The sequence below is a fragment of the Agelaius tricolor genome, unplaced genomic scaffold, assembly GCF_023055355.1.
Source record: "Agelaius tricolor isolate 1412-34295 unplaced genomic scaffold, bAgeTri1.0.p SCAF_113, whole genome shotgun sequence".
NCBI classification, from domain to species: Eukaryota; Metazoa; Chordata; class Aves; order Passeriformes; family Icteridae; genus Agelaius; species Agelaius tricolor.
Genome location: NW_027269373.1, coordinates 233,774 through 241,842, shown reverse-complemented (window position 1 = coordinate 241,842; position 8,069 = coordinate 233,774).

The following is an 8,069-nucleotide window of genomic DNA, read 5'->3' as shown; positions in this document are numbered from 1 at the left end:
TAATTAATAGCTTCATGCCTTTTCATAGAAAGAGTAGGGAATTGATAGCTTGTTCCCTGAAGTACAGAAGGAAGAGAATGAAACATGAATCATGTGGAGTGGAAAAGTTGCTCTCTATTTTCTTCCAAGAACTACCCCAAAAGATGCAGGGGGTGATGAAGCCTGGCTAGATGAGTTTCCCTTCTAATGGAAGGAAACAACCACGCCACTTCATACGAGTCAGTCCTATAGAAGAGAGAAATTCACTTCTGGGAAGATTGCAGGATTTGACTGCAGAGTCACACTCATCTTTTGTTGCTTTGTTGTCTGCTTGGCATGGAACACGCTGCTTTGAAGAGGGAAGTGACTAACAGACAGTCCACTTTACAAACACATATGCTTCCCTCTTCTTCTGAGACCTCAGCACAGAGCCCTCTTTGGCATGGTACTTCAAGGTAAGAAGGAGCGGGCAGAGGCCACTGCGAACAGACAGCAGTTTGCAGGTTGTATAGGAAAGAGGACTGCCCCTTGAATGTGGTGCAAATACAAACTTCCACCAGTTTCAGGGGTACACTTCAGCCAAGCTTGTTGTCCTGGCACATTTTTTCTCTGTGAAACGCTTTGCGGTATGATCTGGATGACAAGAGACGCAGAATACGGGGCTACGTAGTGCTGAGAAGGTAAGTGCCTGGCCCCAGTGTCTTTTGGCAGAAGCAGCGCACTAGAGCCGTTGGCTGCTGCCACAATGATCTGTGTGAGAAACAGATGCCTAATCCCCTCCGGGAGAGTAAAAGCAGCATTGGTTACAAGAGTCGAAGAGCACTGGGCTGGTGGCTGCCGCATACCAGCTGTAAAAGGAGCATGATTCTTACTGGCCTACCAACCAAACTCATGGTGGCAGTGGTTGGGATGGATGGCAGGATTAAAGTTCAGTGAGAGCTATTTGTGCTGCTACCTATGGCCCTTCTGTGGAAACAAATGTGCCTACCTTTAGGTTCCGAGATCCAGAGAACACAATGGTAGTTGCGGCGGAAAAGGGAAGGACAGAGCGCACTGGTGAGTTTGATGTGGCTTACACAGGGCAGGCAGAAGGTGCAGCCCAAGTCTCGCTTTTATTTCTAGAGCCTTTTTCTACGCAAGCAGCTGCTGGATGTTTGCAACAAAGATGTGAGTGTGAAAAAGTGAGGGCAGGTCTATGCGGGAAAGAAGATACAAAGCATTGTGCGCAGTTTAAAAGCTGTTTAGAAAAAAAAGGAGTTACTTTGAGAACATCTTCTGTCTTGACACTTCCACCTGTGTGATCTTTAGCTGCTTTGGACATGGCCACAATGAAAGAATGTGAAAATATTTGCGCTGCCAATGTCAGGTTGCACAGGAAAGAGGGTAGGTTGGCAAATGCCTTCTGTCCTGGCACATCTGTCAGTCAGAAGTGCAGCTGAAAACGCTTGGCTGTAGCGATAGTCTCTGTCACTTTGAGAGAATGTGCTGATGCACGTATATATATCACTGAGAAAGTACGTGAGAATCGCTAGTATGTTTCGTTTGGTTGACAGACCGCAAAGGGACCGTTATGGCCAGCACTGCCTTTTTGTTGTAGGACTTTTTCTTTGAGAGCAGCCGCTGGACATTTTGAAGCGGTTTGGGAATCTTCAAGCGTTAGAGTGCAAGATGGTACCTAGATCTTGAGGGAAAGTGCATATCTCCAGGAAGCTGAATGCAGTTCAGTGGCTGCAAGTTACATGTTGAGCAGCTGATGGCCCAGAAAACTTTCTAAAATGAAGAGGCCATGCTGCAATTGCCTTTTATTTTGAAGCTTCTAAACTGTGCAGCCAACAATGAAATGATTCTTCTTCCTTCTGGGCTACATGCAGGATTCCATTCTGTCAGTACCCGAGAGCCAGGATCCACAGCGGAGCTCTTGTCCCTACACTGCTCCCACACGAACGGGGCTGGGCTAGAAAAGTGCTTGTCTTTTTCCCGGGCACTGTCAGCGCTCTTCTAAATAACCACACCACAGCATTGTCAACTCACAAAACCAGGACACGCACCGAGCCCAGCTCACAACCCACCCCCAGGACCCAGCCAAGTCAGAAACGTCCCTGCTCTCCAATCAACTGTGCCAGGACAAAAAGATTTCACCGATCTTCCCCTTCCAAGTGGATACTCTTCTTTGCCCCACACTCAAAGGCTGACACCAGATCTTCTGCCCTAACAAACTTTTTCTCTCTCACAGAGTCTGGTGACAAACTTGAAAATGTCGGCCACGCTCGCAACAGAGCTCGCAAAACTGTTGGTGGAGAAAGCGCTTTGCTGCCTACAATTTCAATTGCACCCATCCAACTATAAACACGCACCCTGCTATCGCCACTTTCCTACTCAGCTCTAGGTACCACCGTAAGCCTTCAATCTCTCAGAGTCAGGATCCAAATGGGATGGCACCAGGGACTGCTCACACAGTCCCTAAAGCTACAAGGGACAAAAACCTGTCCTGCAGAGGCCTGGCCTGGCCTCTGCATTCCCCCTGACAGTTCAACAACTCTAACCCAGAGAACTGCCTATTGGGAAAAGCCTTTCAATTCACTGAGACCCCTCAAAGTGGCCACCCAAACTTTGCCAAAGGGAGGAGGAACTAGAAGCCCATCTCAAAAGAAATGGCATCCCCTCCTCCAAAATCCAAAGCATCCAGGGCCTGATCCTCTACAAAGGTGTCAGACCACTGTTATTGGGCATTACCTGTGCGGGGCACTAGCTAGGCTGCACACCAAGACCCAGCGCAGCTCTTTACCTTGTCCAAAAGAAGTGTGCTGGCAGAATTTCAAGAAGGCTGCCTTGAGAAAGTGGAAAACACATGCCAAATGGATTCTTGCAGGAAGGAGACTGCCTTCCAAAGATGGATACCGACTCCATGATTGTACAAATTGAGTCAGGGCTTCCAAACCAAATATGCCAGGATAGAAAGTTGCTGCCGCCCTTAAGCTGCACGACACAGCTTCTTATCTGCACCTCCAACACTGGGGCTAAGTTCTTTCCTTCCCATGAGAAAGCATTGCTGTTCTCCTTCAGGAACTTACTGAGCAAAAGTTGCATACCACGTCCGGTACTGACTCTGTCCAACAATGGCTCCTGCACAGAAAGGAGCAGGACAGAAATGTCTTCTGTACTATACCTTCCCACGATACCTTATCATCTGCCCTACCAACATTGCCACCATATCTTTTACTTCCCAAGCAAGGAAAGGCACTCCAAGTCACTTGGCTTTGCCTTGCCTCCAGTACTATGCCTAGTTTTCCTAGCCTACCCTAGCTTTGCTTGCTTGCCTATGTCTGCCTTGCCTAGCCCTTCCAATAACTTCCTGGCTTTGCTTTGCCTTGTCTACCACTCTTTGCCTTGCCTTCCATGCAGGTAAGGCAATGCAAAGCAAGTGTAGGCAATTGTAGGCAAGTCAAGGGACAGGTTGGCAAGACTGAAGCTGTGAGGGGAAAGCAAATGGAGTGGTAGGTGAGACAAGTGCCAGAAGTTAGAGGCAAGGCTGGGCATAGGAGGTAATGGTAACCGGAAGGGCTAGGCAAGGCCAAGCCCTGTAGGAAAACTGCAGGCAGGTCAAATGTGAGGCATGGGTATGCAAGGGAATGCAAAGCAATGGAGAATGAGCAGGGCATGGCAAGGAAACTGGTTGGTTGCCCAAAGCAAGGCAAGTGGCAGGTCCATTCAAAGATTGCTGGTACACAAAAGCGGCCCGGACCGACCGCTCTGTCCAGCCTTGATCTTGCATGGGTCATGTCTAATCTGCACCTAAGACACTTGAGTTGCCTGCTTTCCTTTGTATGCAAAAGAACTGTCATTCTGCCCCTGAAGCCCAAGGGTGAAAGATGAACTTTGTGTCCAAAATTCAAGACATGGAAGGATAGATGTCAGAAGAAAGCTGTCAGGACAGATAGGTGTGCTTGCACGTGGCCTCCTCCCGGCTTCCTCTCACAAGCTCCTGAAACGCTGGGGCCTTGAGAAAAAAAAGCCAGTGGAAGCCTGGAGAATCCTAGGAGAAGCAGGCAGGGCAATGCATGTTGAAGAGATTCCACAAGAAGAGAGGTGGTGAATTCCAGGTGGGGGACTGGTGAGCAAGATAATGCAAGGCAAGGAAGGGGTTCAAGGACAAGGCAATTGGTGGCTTTGCCAGGCAACACAAAAGAGAGGGAGACAAGGCAATAAGAGTCCTAGAAGGAGAAGGAAATGAAAGATTGGAGCTGGACAAATGGGAAGGAAAAGAAGGATAGGTGAGCAAGTCAATACAAGGCACTGGGTTGGTATGAAGGGCAAGGGAAGGACATGCATGGGTCAGGAAGGCAAGGGAAAAGAAAGGAATTGTCAGCAATGACAAGGAAATGCAAGATTGGGTAGGAGAGGCAAGGCAATGTGGGGGAGGGATAGGCAACACAATGGGTATCTTAACAGGAAATGTCCATGCACAGCAAGGCCGAAAGAGAAGCGGTAGAGAGGTCAAGGTGGGAAATAGGTGAGTGTGTGCAGCTAAGAAAGAAAGAAAGAAAGTGCATAGCTCTCGTGTGTGTGTGTGTGTGTGTGTGTGCGTGTGTGTGTGTGTGAGTGAAGTTTGCAGGATGTAAAGCAAAGAAAGGGGTCTCTTGATTGTGGAGTGAATGGATGTTTTCGAACGTAAGTGGCAAGGTCCAAGCAACCTTTTCATCCTGGTACATCTGTGTCTGTGAGACATAGTCAGAAACGTCTCCTTTTAGATTCAGTCTGCAAGCAGGACATAGAATGTGACTGTGTGAATAGCTGAGCAGGAAAGCACATCACATCAGCATGTTTCAACAGAAGCAGTTTGTGCGAGAAGGAGATGGACGTGTGGGACTCCAGCAATATGGCAATGCACTCAGCTGAGAAGCAAAGTGCAATGCCTCGGTGTGTGCTCTGAAAATAAAAGGCTGCAAGGAAAAAGCAAGGGGACAGGCCAGTGAAATCTTTCTGTCCTGGCACACTGAGCTGTTTGAAGGTGAACCGCTGTTTGGTTTCACTAAGGACTCGGAGACGTGGAGAGGATGTGCTTGTCCATGTAGCTGAGAAGGAAAGTGAGAATCGCCGGTACGTTTGGCAGAGTTTGTAGGCTGCGAGGAGAAGGTGACGGCCAGGCCTGGCTTTTGGCTGTGGCACTTGTTGCAAGGAAGAAGCTGCTGGATGGTTAAGCTTTTGGGGATCTGCAAGAGTGAAAGACTACGCTGGTACCTTATAAAACTAATGCTTGTTGATCATCTGGCTGAATCTATGACATAAACCAGAAGTGAAATTTCCCCCCATTTCCCTCAGTTTTTTCACCTTTTCATCCAACAGCCTGGGCCTTTTTGAAGCTGCTGTCAAACGCCTTGCCTTGGAAGCTAGAAGTATCTCAGTTCACCTGCTAAGAAACACGGGAAAGAGCTCAAGTCAATTTCAGAATTGCCCTGAGCAGAGCTGGTGTTTCGGTACCGTAAATTTCCATTGCGAATACGTGCAAAAATCACCATTTTATTAGGCAAACATTTGAAATACGCTAGCAGCTTCATCTTCTTGTCGCTGCAGTCCTTGGAAGTTTTGCTATTTACTGAAACAGGAAACAGATCAAACACGAGAAGCTTTAGAATCCAAGCTCACTGCCATTGGACAAATAGCACAAACTTGATGAATTCAAGTTACCATTGTAACATACAGAATGGCTCTATTCAAGCAAATGGATGTGTCGTCCTTCACGGGGGCAGAAAACCTTTCTACCACGTGAACTCTGGGAGTAATCCATCATGCCTCAGTGTGCTGTGGCTGGTCAGAGAGCTACACGATGGGTCTCTTTGCCTATGGCACTCTCAGGGCTCAAAGCTGCACATAAAATCCCCTCCTTACAGACACGCTAGTAAAGCCCACCGAAAATGCCGTTCTCCAGACAGCTTACTGAAACCAGCTAGGAGTTCCCAGCATCACGCTGGGCACTTCTGTCCACAGATGGCTTTGCTTTTAATGAATCCAGAACAGAGCTGCGTTTTTCTAGTCTTTAGCTCTACTAAGGTATTTGATGTAACATGGCGAGAAAAAATCTCTTTCGACAATGATAAATAACAGAGGGGATAATGTACCTTTTGCTGCTATCTTCTTTTGCTGCTCCATTTTGCTTGCTTTGTTGTTGCTTTCTGTCAAAGAAACGCCAGCAAAATCCCTCATCAAGTCCTGCTGTGAAGACAGACTGCCAGAAAGGTAGAGAAACTTTGAACCTTTCCAAGACCCTTGTAGCACGTGTCTTGGTCAATTGGTATGCAGCTCCTTTCTTCCAGCAGGACTTTTTTGCACCGTTGGCGCACATTGAACTGAATCCAGTACAAAAGCAGTGAATAGAGGAACTTTTCTTTTCATTGGAATGGTGATAAAATGCATATCAAATAAAAGCATTTTAGAGCAGCAGGAAGATTTTCTATGTAGCTAGCAAATCATAAAAAGATGCATATTTACCAGTTGGGTTCCTCTCGGAATTTCAAAGAATTCCAGACAGAAAGCACAGCTTAGTAAACTGCAAATCTAAATCACAGTATCTAGAAAGGTGACATGAAAAAGAGCAAGAGGAAGAAAACCAAAAAGAAAACCAAAGGAAGCCAGAATTAAGGCACAACCTCTCCTCCTTTTTCGCTTACTACAGTACCTTAGAAGTACCTGCGAGTGTCCTAACAGTCACATAAGTAGAAAACTGTGCCAACAACAATTGTGGAAACTGGAAAACTGTGCTATCCCAACAGAAACATAGGGTTTGCTTTCACGACGATTAAATCTGCATGCAATGCGTACGGTAAGGGTATGTTTTGTATATTCAAAAACAATTCAAAAATATTTCCAAATCGAAGGGGCTGCTTTTTATTTCTTTTGAATTACTTGGCTAAATATGGTGCACGTTAAAATACTGCAGAGATGTGGTTCATTTTACAGATGCCAACTGCAAAGGAGAGAAGCATTTTGTGTGCTTAAGAAAGTAAAGTATCGGAGAGTGTTTTTGTTACTTCTTTAGAAGGTTAGAATATGTGTAAAAGATGCTAGCTGGGGACTTACAATTAATGAATTATTTACTGTCAGTAGGTCAAATGACATTAGCTTTCAAAAAGGAAAAGGAGTCTTATTCCACGGGCCAATTTTAAAGTAGATTACTAAGCCTTCAGCAGAATATGGATATGAAGAGGGATATGACATGAAAGGTTAAGCAACACTGGTGACAGCAAAAGGCTTACCCGCTTCACACAAATACAGGAGATAAAATACTGTTTTTACACAAACGTTGCTATCCAGAGCTTTCCTTGAAAAGTTTCAATGCCAATCATGACAGTAAAATTCTGAGTGACAGTAAAATTCACTCTATCATGAATAAAATTTACTCAATCATGACAGCAAAATTTGCTCAATGATGAGTAAAATTCTTAGTGTAAGCGAAGTACCTTAAGCAAAGGGTAGCTCAAGCATAACTGGCATTTGATGTCAACAAAGGCAACTTGGCCTGCATGTGTCACATCTACTGCATTAAAAAGCTTACTCTGTCTCAGATTCCTTTGGAGGGATACCAAGGCAAGCCGTTAAACTGCATGAAAATGATGACTTAAAGGAGGACATATTAGAAGAATGGAATAATGGTTAATGTTCTTTTCCTTCCAACTGCTTTCTTTGCCCTTTTAAATTTTTTAAGTCCTTCCTGGTATCACCGTGGTAGCAGTGCAGCAAGTGTTTGGTTGTAAGCTGTCCATATTGCCAGCTTCTGGACTGCCTTCAGAAAACTTCCCACTGGTTTTGTATAGAAATCACAAGCAGTAGAGATGACAAAGACTGCAGAAACCTTCTCATCTCCTTCTAGAGCAGGAGCGTGTCTTTGACCCACTCTTAACTAGACAACTTTCATCAGTCATGAGAGAGTCTCATGTTCAAGAGCTAAGCAATGACAGCTGTAAAGGACAAAAAGCACACTGATATTTTCTTGGGACTCCAGCACAGAGCAATGAAGGAGCTTGAATTCACCTTCTTGGAAAGTTTTAAAATGCACATGAAGTTGAGGAGAGGAGCTAAGCCATGGTAACTTTTGT